Here is a 17,907-nt window from a genome sequence, read left to right as displayed (position 1 = left end):
TACATGACTGACAGTTTGTACGCATGGATCAGTGCAACAAGAACAAAACTTGTGAGTGCAGGAGATGGAGCTGTACTGATGTCAGGACCGTGCCTGTGAAAGTAGCCTCTCTAAAACGAGACTAACAATGAATCTGACTGTCTTTAAGTGAAATGTAAAACTCATGACTTCTAACATATCCTTTCCACGATAGTGGCTAGTAATAAAAGTTAACAAACCACCAGCATGGGGTACAGAAACAGGGATCTTTTTGACGTATTGTAGTATGTTGGTTTATTTAAAATGAGTTGTGTAGTCACCAGAGGAAGTCACAGCATCAGGGGGGTTTCCAACATGATGCAGGCACTCAGGGTCTGCATGCTCAGTCTGCAAGAGTCATGTAACTAATAGGGTTGTGATTTAAATCTTATATCTCTGGTCTCACTCTGGGTTCTTGAAGTACAGAGGCTGCAGTGTACTCACAGGGAAGGTCCTCTCAGCTGCCTGACTGGATTAGAAAGCATGACAGTTGTACAATTGCTAAAAGGCAAAGGCCGTGCAGTGGGATAAATAGCAGCTGTAGGAAGTGATCTTGGAACACTGATTATATTGGAATGTGACAGGGTAGCTAGTCCTGGTAAATAGAACTGGGCCCATGGTCCCTGTGTCAGAGCTGGTGAGCCCAATCCAGCCAATTAAGAGGATGGGACACACCTGGGTCTAAAAAGGTCTGCTAGGGGCTACGCACAGGAAGAGAGTGTTTGGGAGAGGTTGTGCTAGGAGAAGGAAAGCCACAATGGACTGTATCAATGGGATTGGTGCTCAGGGAGGCAGCCCTGGGGTTACTGCTCCAAGAAATAAGCCAAACTAACTAGAACTGGGATACTGACAGGAGCAGGGTGCCAGAGACTCCTCGGAGGGGTGAGCCTGAGAGCAAAGAGTGAGTGTGAAAGATAACTGTATTCTTTCTACTTGAACTTCTGTAGCATGTTAACCTTATTACAGTATGACTATGCTTAGCTGTTCTGTACTGTTGCTCTGTATTATTTAACAGCAGTTGAATTTTGTCCCCGATTGAAGTGCCTTTATAGCTTTAGTTTCTAATTTATGAAATTTTAGAATGAAAGAAGGTGCAGAATGATTAGAAGGTGTATAATATGTACTCAATTATGATATCAATGGTACAAGTCATGTGAGAATTGTTCAGAATATATTTGGGTTAGACCAATAATCAGAGGGGAATCATTCGTTATAGAATCTAAATTTTCTTCAGAAGTTGAGTATCTAGACCAGAGAGATAGAAAAGGCATTCATATGTCAAAGCAATTTTGTGTCTTTTATCATATTTATTATCGACTGCTCCAGTTCTTTGCTACAATTCCTTAGATGGAACATCTCTGGAGAAGTTTGATTAACTTCACTGTGTATCTTAAAGCACAGTGCAGCACAACTCTGGGAATAAGGATTAATAGCTAACTTGTTCCCTTAGATGGCTTGGTGGCTGCTATTTCAAACAAAAACATATTGTAGCATTATTACACAAGGCACATATAAAGTATTTCTCATTTTTGAGAGTGTGGTGATAGATAATTAAACTTTAAAAATAAGCAGTTTCTTAAAGGGAGCTATAGATGTATTTCCCTCCATTGTCAAATGAAAAGTTCTATTACAGAAATGAAGAGGCAAAATATGCCACTAAAATACAACTGATATTTTTCCATCCAAGTATTATTATTTCATGGTAGATCAATTTTTTCAGTTTAGCCTTACAATTTCACTTCATATCCTTGTAATAAATGGACTGGTGTTCTTTTAAACTATATAGTGGCATTGCACAGCTGTTGAACTTGTACACCAAAAGGTTGTCAACATTTGTATGGTATTAAAGTATTTTGAGATATTCAGTGCTGTGTATAACCTTTGTTTTATTGTACTGAGGCTTGTTCTATGATCAGTTAATTGCTCAGTTCCATGTGGTGTCTGGACTCTAGACTGTCACGGCAAGACAGGATTGAAAATTTTTGTAGGAAATAACATTTTTATAGTGAACCTACTTCAATCTCATTGCCAATATGCAGCCATGGAAAATCTTGCTGTTGTAATCTAGTTAGAAAAAAAGGAAGCTTTTCACTGTTGAGGTGTTGGGAAGAGGCTCATTGACCTTAGGAAAGGTGGAATTTTTTCCTTAACTTCTGTTGCTCCCTCCTTCCTCCCATTGCTTTCCCTGAGCCTTCTCAGCCACGATTCCTGCTTTAAAAAGAGTCTAATACTGAAGCCTTTGGATAGTAGTGAGCTATCAAGTAAAGGTCTAGGCATAGTTACCCCAAGGAAGACTTGGCTCAAGAACTTCCATTCTGTTTCCACCCTGGACTTCAAGCTCTTAATGTATTGTGGATAGGAAAATAATTAGAGTAATTATTATTAGCATCTTTATAGTCACTTGTATTAAGAAGCCCAAAATATCTATTTTTGTTTAGGAATGAGAGAAAATCAGTTCTGAGTCTGTTCACCTGAACTCCCAAGAGTTGTTTATGGTTCTAGGACCCAATGTTGTACACAGCGTGTCTTGCAGGAAAGACACCTTGACACCGAACCTGGTTCTTGAGGGAAAGGACAGACTTGATAGATCCTAGATTTCTTAAATAATATTAAAGCCACCTCCTTTTACTCCCAATAACTCCTTAAAATTCTTCTCTGCAATGATGCCTACAAAACATTCAGCACTGGTTAAGCAGCTGGTTTGCTATAACTATGGTATTTCATACCAACCAGTGTCATTTCATTATTTACTTGTAATTCCACAACCTGCGCCTCCTGCTAACTAACTATAATCTTGCACTGAAATAGTAAGCCAGAGTCACTGTCTATTTGCTTTTATACACAATGGGTCCTTGGCCTCTAGATACTACTAGGGTTGCCAACTTTCTACTTGCACAAAACCGAACACCCTTGCCCACCCCTTCTATGAGGCCCCAGCCCCGCTCACTCCACCCCCACCCCCTGTTGCTCGTTCTCCCCACCCTCACTAATTTTCACCAGTCTGGCTTCAGGCGGTTGGGGTGCAGGGGTGGGGGTGAGGCTCCAACTGGGGGGCGGGCTCCAGGGTGGGGCCAGAAATGAGGAGTTCAGAGTGCGGGAGGGGGCTCCAGGCCAAGGCAGTGGGTTGGGATGTGAGAGGGGGTAAGAGCTCTGGCTGGGGGTGTAAGCTCTGGGACGGGATGAGGGAATTGGGGTGCAGGACGGGGCTCTGGGCTGGGGGGTGGAGCTGAGGGGTTCAGAGTATGGGAGGGGGCTCTGGGCTGACGCATGGGTGGGATGTGGGAGGAGGTATGGGTTCTGAGGTGGGACTGCAGGTTCTGAGGTGGGGCCAGTAATGAGGGGTTCAGGGTGTAGGAGGGGGCTCTGGGCTGGGGTAGGGGGTTGGAGTGCAGAAGGGTGTGCAGACATTGGGATGGGGCTGGGGGTTTGGGGTACAGGAGGGTAGTCTGGGCTGGGACCGAGGGGTTTGGAGGGTGGGAGGGGAATCCGGCTGGGGCAGGGGGTTGGGGCATGTGGGGGAAGGTGAGGACTCTGGCTGGAGGTGCAGGCTCTGGGGTGGGGCTGGGGATGAGAGGTTTGGGGTGCAGGAGGGGGATCGGGGTTGGGGCCAGGGAGGGGGTCAGGGGTGCAGGCTCTGAGCAGCACTTACATCAAGCAGCTCCCGGAAGCAGCTGGCATGTGCCCCCTCTGGACCCTACGTGGAGGCACAGTCAGGCGGCTCTGCAGGCTGCTCTTTCCACAAGCGCTGCCCCCACAGCTCCCGGGCAATGGGAGCTGCGAGGGCGGTGATTGGGGTGGGGGCAATGTGCGGAGCCCCCAACTGCCCCTACTCATAGGAACCCGAGGGGGGACATGCCAGCTGCTTCCTGGGAGGCACACAGCATGGAGGCTAGCAGGGAGCCTGCCAGCCCCACTGCATGGCACCACCAACCAGACAGACAATGGACTGGTCAGTGGTGCTGACCAGAGCTGCCAGGATCCCTTTTCAGCTGGGTGTTCCAGTCGAAAACAGGACACCTGCAGTCAAAATATAATTGATTCAATGCACTGAAGCAATCTTGGTTTTAATGCAAGCCTCTTTAACTTGTGGAAGCCGCTGGCCTGTTAGTAAGAAACTGTACATATTGGGTTCCGGGAAGTGGGTGGGCGAAGCCCGCCCACTGCTAAAGGATCCCCCCCCCAGCCTAAGGGGAGGACCCACAGGGCCTAAAACCCAAATGATTGCGGGGGACAACTAATGTAAAAACAGGGACAGGAGTGTGGTTAAAGGGTCAAAAGAAGGGAACCTGACGGGGACACCGAGCAGAGAACCCCGGATAGAGCCCACTGCTCCTCGAAGGCGTCAAAGGAGCCAGTGGACGCCGCCCAGAGGAACTCTGCCCGGATACGTGAATGGACAGAGGATTGGAAACAGGCCCCACAGTCAGTAAGAAACTGTAGCTGCTTGAGACACTCCCTTGAGTACAATACCCACCTGCTGAAGTGAAAAAACAGATTGACAGAGCCAGACGAGTACCCAGAAGTCACCTCCTACAAGACAGGCCCAACAAAGAAAATAACAGAACACCACTAGCTGTCACCTTCAGCCCCCAACTAAAACCTCTCCAGCGCATCATCAGAGATCTACAACCTATCCTGAAAGATGATCCTTTACTCTCACAGATCTTGGGAGACAGACCTGTCCTCACTTACAGACAACCCCCCAACCTAAAGCAAATACTCACCAGCAACCACACATCACTGAACAAAACCACTGACCCAGGAACCTATCCTTGTAACAAACCCCGATGCCAACTCTGTCCACATATCTATTCAAGTGACATCATCATAGGACCTAATCACATCAGCCATACCATCAGGGGCTCGTTCACCTGCACATCTACCAATGTGATATATGCCATCATGTGCCAGCAATGCCCCTCTGCCATGTACATTGGCCAAACCGGACAGTCTCTACGCAAAAGAATTAATGGACACAAATCTGACATCAGGAATCATAATACTCAAAAACCAGTGGGAGAACACTTTAACCTGTCTGGTCATTCAATGATAGACCTGCGGGTGGCTATATTACAACAGAAAAACTTCAAAAACAGACTCCAACGAGAGACTGCTGAGCTGGAATTGATATGCAAACTAGACACAATCAACAAAGGATTGAATAAGGACTGGGAATGGCTGAGCCATTACAAACATTGAATCTATCTCCCCTTGTAAGTATTCTCACACTTCTTATCAAACTGTCTGTACTGGGCTATCTTGATTATCACTTCAAAAGGTTGGCTTTTTTTTTTCTCTTACTTAATTGGCCTCTCAGAGTTGGCAAGACAACTCCCACCTGTTTATGCTCTCTGTATGTGTGTATATATATCTCCTCAATATTTATTCCACTCTGTATGCATCCGAAGAAGTGGGCTGTAGTCCACGAAAGCTTATGCTCTAATAAATTTGTTAGTCTCTAAGGTGCCACAAGTACTCCTGTTCTTTTTGTAGCTGCTTGGGCAGAGTGGGGGGATGGGGAGAGGAAATCCATTCAGCAATGACAAGAAGATCAAGCCTGAAGATTTTACTGGTGTGGAGGGGAAAACGTGCCCTTCATGAATTATTTCCAGGGACTGTGCAGTTTAAAGGAGCCTCCTACCCATCTGACAGTAGTTCAGACTTCATTAGTTAACGTTATCTATCTTTTAGTTTAGAGCTGATTAATTGGTTTTGTGTTTTTCGTTTTTAGCATTAATATTCAGCCAAAATAAAAAGTAAGAAAACCCCCACAAACTATGATGTTCCTTGTGGGGATGGGGAGCTAGGTCTTTGAAAACTATGTTGAAATATGTATTTTATCATAACCAGCTGTGAGAGCTTGAGTAACATGAAAAGATCATGCCGTTCTAACCAAATCAACGTATGTTCCTTTAGAGAGGTTCCTGAACTGAAAACTCTAAAGAATCCTTATTAGCCTCCACTGGAGGGCCAACAATCCAGCTTCCAATTTGGCGGGGCAAATATTTACAGGCATAAATCAGAATTTGAAATACAATTAAATGACCTCTAGTAAACCAACTATGCCTATCTTAAAGAAATGCAAACTAGTCTTTGGCCTTCTTGTAATAAATCTGTTGTTTACCCAAAAATGTAGTTCTGGAAGAATAAACCTCCTTTGCCCAGCTCGTAAAAGCTCTTATGGTAAAAAATCAATATTTAAAAGAGAGAAACTGACTCCTCAGTACATTTGCACAGATCAACTGGAGTTAAAATGTAGAACTGCTATGGGACAATTTCAGTTCAGGAGGGTGGGTCACCTGAGTGCCAAACAACTTTGAACAAGATTTGATCGTTTCATGTTCCAGAAGATGGTGTTTCCTTGCTACAGGATGCACAGTGTGGCAGGAAATGAATTCTCTCTGCAGGAACTTCTGCTTAAAAATAGTTAACTCCTTTCTGAGTTCTTACCTGTTCTTTTCAGATTTAAACATAACTTGACTTTATACTCTGCAGCATCTTTACTACTAGGGCCAGGCTTGAGTTGCATATGCAAATGAGTGTTGTCAAGCATAAGCACAATCTCTGTTTCACGCTTAAATTTCATGCATGGTTACACATACACTTATGTAAATCTGAGGTTGTCTTTTCATTTGGACTTTGTAAATTGATCTTGGAGATATACAGATGAAAAGCACAAAAGAGTAAGTAGAACTGTATTTTGAAAGAGCAAATTTACAGTATTTGCTCGCGCAACCTAAATTAATTTCCATCATTAAATTACTTTGTGCATACAAATGTTTGATGTGATTTGTACGAATTTGTTTGAAAATATTGCAAGTTGATTTGTGGAAGCGCCCTGAAAAATTAGCCCAAAGAGTGCCCAAAGAAATGCTTTAGTAACCAGCTTTCAGCACAGATAAAAAATATTCTAAACTTGAATTTTTGTTCTATTCCTAAAGCATGTGCAGTGTTAACTAGAATAAATGTAATAAGAGAATTTAAATGATACTGGTTTCCATGGTTATGTCATAAAAGCAATAGTAGTTTAACTAGTGGGTCAGTCTGATACAAGAGCTAGAATTGAAGAATGCAGTTGATGGAAAATTGAATTAAAAAGTGTGAAAAGTTGATTGGATGACTTACTTTCTTCTGATTATTTCTGCAATAAAAAAATTGGAAGTAGGTAACAGATTGCTGGATCCATAAAGGATTACATTTTCCAAACAGTTTTAACATTTCTTTTGCTAACCTGAGCCCAAGCATATATCCAGGTTGTGTTTGATTTAAATTACTAAAAATAATTTCACTAAAGTTCATAAACGACTATTTTGTATTGCATGTTGGACTTGATAGTCAGTTTCTGTAGCTGTACCACAAAACCCCAAAGTTTTAAGGTATATCAAACAAAAGGAGAAAAGATACTTGTGGCTTTTAGTTTACAAAAGAATCTCCTTAGTGAGTAATAGCTTAAACAAATATTGAACAGAATTGTGATGTTTTTGGACTGTGGAAATGTGCATGTAATGAAGCTGAGTTCAGTAATATTATCTACTGCACCCAGGGAGGATCTCAAAGCAATTTATGAACAGTAATGAATTAAGTCTCACTACACCTATATGGTAGGAAAGCATTAATAGACTCATTTTACAGATGGGTAAACCAAGACACAACTGAGTTACGTGCTCAAAGTTGCCTAGTGTGTGCAGTCCTGGCTTTTAAAAATGAGCCACTACTCCTTCCTCTCAGACAAGGCTATGGTTTAATTTGTGTTGGTTGTATTACATTTCCAGCACTGGGCCATGTGATGGGGAGCCTAACCAGTTTTTATATTAGAAGAGATGTTAATCTAGAAGGCGCTGGTAAATTTGGAGTACAGCATAATGTTTGTAATCTTTAAATACCCATGTCTAAAGATGTTGCTTAATAGTTAGCCACCACAGCTTATTTCTGTAATTATTTGCTTCTGTGGAGTTAGCAAATATAACTGAGTTCTACTGATCAAATGGCAGCTAGAGGTAATAATTTGAATACTGTTAAAGTTTGTTTTTACTGACTGCCTTTTTATTCTTTTGGCCCCACTTTCAATTCACTTTTATTTTTGTTCATAAGAAAAGCAGCAGGAGAAAGGGAGAAGTAGCCCCACTTCTTTTCTGATTCTGGAAATGTGGGGACAGCGTGTGAAGGGAGATTATGGTCAAATGGCACTGCAGATGTACAGAATCAGTGTTTGAAGAGTATTCTATCTGTGTATATGTAATTCCTAAATAAGGCAGGAGTGGATTATGCTCAGGAATATGTAGACTAGTTGTTCTGCAGGACCAATAAAACGGGGATTGGAGTATAAATGGACTCTTGTGTCCAGCTCTTAATGATGAGCTCTTCACTTTCATGTCATGGTCACCCTTGCATTGTGTTAATACGTGCTGACACAAACATTGCAATGCATTATCAGCTTGTTCCCCTGCAATTATACTGGTGCTCTCTGCAGCTCCATTTGACAGGTGGTTTTCTAGTTCTTAGTGTGAGAGCCACTATAATAAAAACTGCCTAAACACTGAAGTGGCTATACATCTAAAAATGACTCAGCAATAGAATTGAGTATTAACATGCATCTCCAAAAGTTTCTCAGTTAACAATGAAAGTTTTCCCTCAAACTCAGCCTGAGATACGAAAATCAAGCTGGATTCATTCCTTGCTGCACATCACTAACAGAGTCTGCAGGCCAACTGGTCTCTGACATGTGTGGAACCTCAGCAGGTTTGCTGGAGCTGCACAGGTGTAACTGAGTATAACCTAATAAATGTAACATCTATTCTTATAGCCGTGACTCAGAAGGGATTCTTAATTCAGGGTACTGGCATGCACTCTGTAGCTCAAGTATCAGAGGGGTAGCCGTGTTAGTCTGAATCTGTAAAAAGCAACAGAGGGTCCTGTGGCACCTTTGAGACTAACAGAAGTATTGGGAGCATAAGCTTTCGTGGGTAAGAACCTCACTTCTTCAGATGCAAGAAGTGAGGTTCTTACCCACGAAAGCTTATGCTCCCAATACTTCTGTTAGTCTCAAAGGTGCCACAGGACCCTCTGTTGCTTTTCTCTAGCTCAAGAAACCTAGTTTGTGCAGCACAGTGTTTCCACAGAGTATTTTCCTGTGTCCAGGTCCTTATTAACTAATTATGGAATAGATTGTTAAATAGACCACAGTAAACAAGGGGAATAGAATGTAGCTCTTGCACTTCATGTGCTGGCTTTACATGATCACCAAGAATAAAAATCAATCCAGACTTATTTTGGCCATAAGTGATGATTGGACTCATGTAGCTTTGCATGAAGCAGTTCTGTTCAGCCAGCGGGTAGAATTTTTACATTCTTTCTCTTAAGAGTAGAACTGCATTTTAAGGAACTTGGATTGGGATTATAGAAAAAGGCAAAATGTACAGTTAATAATTTGTCAGGCTCAGATTAGACTTCCTATTAGGCCACTGAGAACCCTTTTAAATGCCAAACTATTGAGATGATTTCTAAATGCAGCTTATTTTTCCAACACAACTGTTGAGTTTTGCAAGACAGAATATTTTTAGACCAATCAGTGTTTGAAGTTCTTGATTCAACATATTGGCAAATACAACAGACCTGAGATGAGGTACAGAGCCAGAATCATTCCTGTTAGTTCACATTTATTGCAATGAAAGAAAATGGAAAGCTGGTTTAACACAGCTGTGCTTCAGAAGAAAAGTTTGAGAGAAACATTAGTACAGTTTTTCTGTGTGGGGGAGGGCACAGGGAGGAGAGACAGTGAAGTGGAAGGCTGATGATTGATCTAGGTGACTAGACAGAGGGACAAGGCACTAGTAGATGAAATGGTATAAAGGGCCAGATTAGGCACTTGGAATGAAGGAAAAAAAACATGCAGAGGGAAAGATGCGGGTAGTGAGGAAAGGTTAGTAAATTAACTTTGTGCTGAGGATTGTGACTGCAGCCTTTTCGTAGGTCAGCATTCCTGTCGAGATGCACTATTGGTTTGCAGCCTGATTCTAGCTTGCCTTTAGTTCCCTTTAAAGTGAATGAAAGTTTAGGGCAATCAACACCATGCAGGACTGGGCCCTTAAGTTTTTCCTTAGAATTGGTTTCTATGGCGATCCTAGAGCTTGACCCTCACATTTGTCCTTCTCTGCTTAGGGGCAGGGCCTTATAACTAAATTTAGCCAAGTGTTTGAGCTTTGGATTCTGTTGTTTCAAATAATTCTTAATCCAGTGGGTTTCAAATCTTAAAATATGGGTTTCCTGTCTCAATCCCCAAATGACCTTAATTCAAATTTTAGCAAGAATTCTCTGAGTAAATAGCGACTACATTTCCTGCACCCTGTGTCAGTGAGAACCAAGAGAATGGCTGTTGACAGATATAGTGGTATTGTCACTGTGTGCACAAGAATATAGACAGAGCCTAGAGGAGTAGTCTAGTGTTTTTGTTTTTTGTTTTTTTTGTTTATCCGTGAACTTATCCAGCAGTAACAGTTACCCAAATAAGACTGAAAATATAACAGGCTGTTCAGGGGGTTATTCAGTTTCCGTACCCAATGCAGTTTTTGGCTATTTGGTTAAGACATCCAAGAATGCTCACACCATATGCTGGAGTTGGATTTAGGAAGCCCTGGACAGTGACAGACAGCATGCAGATCCTCCTTGTCATCAATGTATGGCCATTGACTGGGTGAAAAGTCACTCTTGCCTCAGGGCATCTCCCATTGGTCACTTAAGATGCTACCTGAGGAGGTTTTCACAGGTCTCATCTCCATCTACTTGAAGTGGAATTCCCAACAGCACTGGGGCTTGAAAAGTGGGCGTTCCTCGTGTCACCAGTCAGATCTGGTGGTGTTTTCTAGGCTTGACTAGAAGCTAATATTGGGTTTATGGTAAATGGAATGTAGTGCTTTAGCTCTCAGTTGAGGTCTGTTGAATGAGAATGGAATTTCCCAGATGGTGGATTGGCGTGGCAATTGGAAATTGCTAATCTTCTTCAAAAAGTCTGGGAGGGGCTGTAACAAGGTTATGTTAATCAAGTTAGTCTTGACCTTCCATAGGTGTTCATGGCAGGAATGGTTGGCTAATAGGTGACTTTTGTTGTTCCTAAACTCTCACACAGAGTTAATTGAGCAGACTCTTTCTCTGGGATTGGAAAGGGCTTCACTTCAATGTCTCTCACAGATTAAAGCACCCCTTTGCTTGATTGCTGTCACAAAGAAAACGTGGTTAGGCTGCAGGGGACTTTTATACTGAGCCAAATCTGAGGAGCAGCTGAGATGAGAGGTTAGCTAAGGATTTGTGGGTGGGGTTAGAAGACTAGATTTTGCATATGTCACTACATTGGAAAATGGGTGGTAGCTGTACTCCCAGGTCAAAGAAGGACTTGTTGGTTAAGGTGTGGCCTATGGTTAGACTATACTGACTGTCGATGTCTCATTCACCTAGAGCAGTGATTCTCAACCCATGACCCAATCAGTACACAGCTGTGGCCCATGTGACATCATCAGGGCCCTAGAGATGGCATAAATACAGTGTGGATGTGGCCCACATAGCACACAGAGAGTTGCATATGCGGCCCACAATGGCAAATAAGTTGAGAACCACTGACCTAGAGTGTCCATGCCAATAATGCTAATACTAGTGCCTGGTTAGGTCAATATTGGTTATTAGGAAGCAGATTCAAAATGACATCTAACTTCCAACAGGACCCTGAACACATCACATTGTTTTTAAAATTTAATCTATTCTTTGGGTTCCATGACTGTATAATACCTAGCATAATAGGGTCCCTGATTTGGGTGCTTACATGCCACCACAATACAATTAATTAATAGACCTTTGATATTTGTAGTTAATTTGAAAAGTGGGAGCAGGGTGCATTAACGACTGTCATGACGTCCTTCCACACTAAGGATACCTCTCTAGGGGAGGGAATCCCGTTATTAGGAGGAGACCAGTAAAAGTAATGGAGGATTCAATCATTAGAAGTATAGATATCTGGGTTTGTGATGACTGGGAGAAATGCATTGCCTGATGGGTGCAAAGATTGCAGATCTTATGTGCAGCGTAGGGAGGAGCCAGTGGTTGTGGTACATGTAGATACCAGATAGGGAAAGGTAGGAAAGAAGTCCTGGGGACAAATTTAGGCTACTAGGTAAGAGATTAAAGTCCAGGACTTCCATGGCAGCATTCTCTGAAATCTTCCAATTCCATGTGCATGGAATTGAGACAGACAGAACTGCAGGGTCTCAATGGATGAGATGTGTAGGCAGGAGGGGTTTAGGTTTATTAGGAACTGGTGCACCTTTTGGGGAAGGATGGGCTCCACCTAAACCATGCCAGATTACTGGCATGTAAAATGAAAAAGTTTGTAGAGGAGTTTTTAAACTAAGGGCTTTGGGAAAGCTGACCGCTGACATTCCTTGGAGGAGGATCTATTGATCATGATTCTCCATGCCCTAGTAAGGAGGAGAGGATAAAAGTTGATAAAGCACTGGTAGGAACTGAAGACAGTCAGTCAAATGAAAAAGTCCCATTCAGTTACATCACATAATTGTTGACAGCTAAACAGTGACAAATTTTATAAGTGCTTGTATACTAATACAAGAAGTTGAAATACTAAAATGGGTGAACTTGAGTGCCTGGTATTAAATGAGGATATTGATATAGTAGGCATCACAGAAAGTTGGTGAAACGATGATAATCAATGGGACACGGTAATAGCAGGGTACAATATATGACAGAGTAGGTCATGCTGGTGGGGGAATGGGATTATACGTGCAAGAAATCAGTCCAATATAGTAAAAATCTTAAATGAATCAAACTGTACCATAGGCTCTCCATGAATAGAAATTCTTATTATTAAAGCATAGAGTATAGCAATAGAATATATGACCGACCACCTGATCAGTATGGTGATGCTAATTGTGAAATGCTCTAGGAGACTAGAGAGGCTGTAAAAATAGTTGAAATTCCCTATTATTGAGTTTTCTATCCCTATATTGAGTGGGTACATATCCCCTAAGGACAGGATGCAGAGATGAAGTTTCTAGACATAAATGACTGCTTGTTGGAGCAGCTAGTCCTGAAAATCACAAGGGGAGAGGCAAATCTTGGTTTAGTCCCGATTTAGTGCCTATAGTTGAACTGCTTGGTAATAGCAATCATAATAGAATTTAATCTAACATTCATGTGTATGTGGTGGTCATGGTGGTGAGGACATACCAATGGAGACCATCTCAGTAGCATTTAACTTCAGAAATGGGAACTACACAAAAATGAGAAAACTAGCTAAATGGAAATTAAAAGGAATAGTCACAAAAGTGAAATGCCAGCAAGCTGCATGGAAAGTTTTTTTTAAAAACACCGTAATAGAAGCTCAAATGTATTCCTCAAATTAAAAAACCCAGAGAACCAAAAAGAGAGCCACTCTGGCTAAACAAAGTAAAAGAAGCAGTTAGAGGCAAAAAGGCATCCCTTAAAATTGGGAGTTAAATCCTATCGAGGAAAATAGGAGCATAAACTCTGGCAAATCAAGTGTACAAGTATAATTAGGGAGGCCAAAAAAGGATTTGAAGAGCAACTAGCAAAAGACTATACACCTCAACCCCGACATAACACGAATTTGGATATAATGCGGTAAAGCAGCGCTCCAGGGGGGCGGGGCTGCACACTCCAGCAGATCAAAGCAAGTTCAATATAACGTGGTTTCACCTATAACACGGTAAGATTTTTTGGCTCTCGAGGACAGCATTATGTCGAAGTAGAGGTGTATTTATATATATTTTTGCTGTTAGTTTTTAAGTAAAGCGGAAGCAGGAAGCCTGCCAAACCACCAGTGGGACCACAGGATGATGCAGGTGCTAAAGGAGCACTCAAGGAAGATGAGACCATTGTGGAGCAGCTAAATGCATTCTTTGCATTGGTCTTCACTGCAGAGGATGTGAGGGAGATTCCTACCCTTGCGCCATTCTTGTTAGGTGACAAATCTGAGGAACGGTCCCAGAATGAGGTATCAATAGAGGAGGTTTTGGAACAAATTGATAAATTAAACAGTAATAAGTCACTAGGAGCATATGCTAGTCATCTGAGTTCCTTCAGAACTCTTTGGTGAAATTGCAGAACTACTAACTTTGGTATATAACCTATCATTTAAATCAGCCTCTGTACCAGATGACTGGAGGATAGCTAATGTGACACCAATTTTTAAAAAAGGCTCCAGAGGGGATCCTGGCAGTTACAGGTCAGTAAGCCTAACTTCAGTACCACGGAAATTGGTTGAAACTGTAGTAAAGAACAGAATTATCTGACACATTGATGAATAATATTTGTTGGGGAAGAATCAACATGGCTTCTGTAAAGGGAAATCAAGCCTCACCAATCAGAATTCTTTGAGGGTCAACAAACATGTGGACAAGGGTGATTCAGAAAACTTTTGACAAGGTACCTCACCCAAGGCTCTTAAGCAAAGTAAGCAGTCATGGAATAAGAGGGAAGGTCCTCTCATGAATCAGCAACTGATTAAAGGACAGGAAACAAAGGGTAGAAATAAATAGTCAGTTTTCACAGTGGGGAGAGGTAAATAGCAAGGTTCCCCAGGAATCTGTATTGGTACCAATGCCGTTCAACATATTCATAATTGATCTGGAAAAGGGGGTGTCATAACTATAAAGGGAAGGGTAACAGCTGTCCTGTGTACAGTACTATAAAATCCCTCCTGGCCAGAGACTCCAAAATCCTTTTCCCTGTAAAGGGTTAAGAAGCTCAGGTAACCTGGCTGGCATCTGACCAAAGGACCAATAAGGAGACAAGATACTTTCAAATCTTCGGGGGGTGGGGGGAAGGCTTTTGTTTGTGTTCTTTGTTTGGGAGGGCGTTCGCTCTCGGGACTGAGAGGGACCAGACATCAATCCAGGTTCTCCACATCTTTCTAAACAAGTCTCTCCTATTTCAAACTTGTAAGTAAATAGCCAGGCAAGGCGTCTTAGTTTTCCTTTGTTTTCTCAACTTGTAAATGTACCTTTTACTAGAGTGTTTATCTTTGTTTGCTGTACTTTGAACCTAAGACTAGAGGGGAGTCCTCTGAGCTCTTTAAGTTTGATTACCCTGTAAGGTTAATTTCCATACTGATTTTACAGAGATGATTTTTACCTTTTTCTTTAATTAAAAGCCTTCTTTTTAAGAACCTGATTGATTTTTCCTTGTTTTAAGATCCAAGGGGTTTTGATCTTGATTCACCAGGAGTTGGTGGGAGGAAGGAGGGGGAATGGTTAATTTCTCCTTGTTTTAGATCCCAGGGGGGTTGGAACTGTATTCACCAGGAGTTGGTGGGAGGAAGGAGGGGAATGGTTAATTTCTCCTTGTTTTAGATCCAAGGGGTTTGGATCTGTATTCACCAGGGAATTGGTGAAAGGTTTCTCAAGGCTTCCCAGGGAGGGAATCCATTGGGAATGGTGGCAGCGGGACCAGAGCTAAGCTAGTAGTTAAGCTTAGAAGTTTTCATGCAGGAGCCCTACATTTGTACCCTAAAGTTCAAAGTGGGGATACAGCCTTGACAGGGGGTAAACAGTGAGGTGGCAAAAATTGCAGATGATACAAAATTAGTCAAGATAGTTAAGTCTAAAGCAGACTGTGAAGAGTTACAAAGGGACCTCACAAATGTGGGTGACAGGGCAAAAAATATCAGATGAAATTCCATGTTGATAAATGCAAATTAGAAAACATAATTCCAACTATGCATACAAAATGATGGAGTCTAAATTAGATGTTTATCACTGAAGAAAGATCTTGGAGTTATTGAGGGTAGTTCTCTGAAAGCATCTGTTCAATGTGCTATGGCAGTCAAAAAAGCTAACGGAATGTTAGGAACTGTTAGGAGAGGGATAGACAATAAGACAGAAAATATCACAATTCCACTATGTAAATCCATGGTATGCCCACACCTTGAATACTGCATAGAGATCTGGTCATTCCATCTCAAAATGATGCATTAGAATTGGAAAAGGTTCAGAGAAGAGCAACAAAAATTATTAGAAGAATGGAACTGTTTCCATATGAGGCGAGATTACAAAGACTGGGACTATTCAGCTTGGAAAAGAGACTAAAGGGGATGTGATAGACATCTATAAAATCATGAATGGTGTGGAGAAAGTGGATAAGGAAGTGCTATTCTTTCACGTAAGACAAGAACCATGGTTCACTAATGAAATTAATAGGCAGCAAGTTTAAAACAAACATAAGGAAGTATTACTTCACAGAACACATGGCCAACCTGCGGAACTCATTGGCAGGGTATGTTGTGAAGGTCAAAACTCTAATGACATTCAAAAAAGAATTAGATAAGTTCATGAAGGATAGATCCCTCAATAGCTATAAGCCAAGATGATCAGGGATGCAGTCAATGGCTTTGTTGGTATTTTTTCAAATATATGCAGTTTGCAGATAATTTATACTATGTAATAGGTTATATATTTATGTGTATTTGGGCTTTAAACAGCCCTATATTAAGAATATAAAGTCTTTATAAACTCATTCAACTAAGCAATCAAAATTCAACCAAGAAATCTGTTTAGTCTGTAAGTTTCCACTTACTCATTTAGAAAATGTTTAGCCTGCAAACTAAGCCACTTCCTTTGTCAGTTATTGTGCTTTTTCAACATATTAACTGGTGTTAAAGGAAGCAATTAACAGGAGGCAAAACTAGTTCACAACATGAATTGATGATTGTTAGTATCTATAATGTTTTGGCTTTTATTTAACACAAGGCAACCAGTAGTGGAGGAATGCATATTTCAAGTGAAAGGTGAAAACTAAATTAATCTTGGCTAGGGCTCTGTGTTTGTCACGCAGCTCACGGAAGTCACGGATTCTGTGACTTTCCACGACCTCGGTGACTTCTGGGGGCGGAGGGAAGAGACGGTATGGTTGACCTCAGGGCCGCCCAAGCAGCTGGCTCTGGGGCAAGCTGCTCAGGGATAAAATGGTTACAGTAAAGTAAAACATAGGCCAATATGACATGCATCATCACAGGCTGCCTCAGCGCACATTGAATTATGTTGCTTTGCTCAGATACTCCTAACAAAAGCTTTTATGTGCAGAGTGGCGGCAGTGGAACACTAGCAATCATAGCAAATTCTTGAGTAGCTCTTAGTTTTGGAGTTGTTGCTAAGCTCTGACAGCTTGGGTATTGTCTCTTAAGTTGTAGTGCTTGTGTAAGGTGTGCATGATCCAGTTGGAAGCCTTGCACAGTTAGATTTTATACTCCTATACTCTGTTTTCTTGGCATGATATACTTAGTGTGTTTACAGAGTGGCTAGTGAAAAATGGCTTATAAACTTCCCACCACCACTCAAAATGTATGTGCAACACTGTGACTGCCCACTTACATGTAGTAAGGACTAGTGGCCAGGTGACATCTGTTCCATGGTGCATCCCTTTTACTCCTGGGAATTTTTAGGGGGGATGAAGACCTAGAAGAAGGGAGAACTAGGAGTTGGGAGAAGGAAGATGGCACTGGGGAACAGTGAAAACCCAGGCTGTTTCTTTAGGGCCTGGAATCAGGGGCCTTGTAGAGCTGATGAGGAAAGGCTGCCCCCTCTCCCAGCCAACTGGAAAAAGCACTGGGAAGAAGGCTGTATATATTCTGTGCCTTCCATCAGGATGGAGGAGATGGGCAGGGGAAAGGACTATCTGTGGACCTCTCTCAGCCCAGGAAGGTAAGGGAAAGAACTACATGGAGAGCTGCATGAAGGGTTCCTGAGGGAAGCTGCTGGAATTATTGAGAGCCCAGAAGGAGGTTTGTACAAGCCCAGAACCTGAGGGGAGAGACTACAGGCCAGGGAGACTTTATTTTGAGTCTGGAGCTGGAAGAGACTTTATATCAAGTTT

The 17,907-nt window shown here is 42.0% G+C and overlaps 1 protein-coding gene across 1 annotated transcript in view; it reads left to right on the top strand.

Moving 5' to 3' along the window:
• DOCK2 (dedicator of cytokinesis 2) overlaps positions 1-17,907 on the top strand; it is a 492,812-nt gene that overhangs the window by 11,358 nt on the left and 463,547 nt on the right. The window lies entirely within an intron of this gene.

Source organism: Chrysemys picta, chromosome 8 (genome assembly GCF_011386835.1).
Source record: "Chrysemys picta bellii isolate R12L10 chromosome 8, ASM1138683v2, whole genome shotgun sequence".
Classification (NCBI taxonomy): Eukaryota; Metazoa; Chordata; order Testudines; family Emydidae; genus Chrysemys; species Chrysemys picta.
This window is presented reverse-complemented; position numbering and strand designations above follow the sequence as displayed.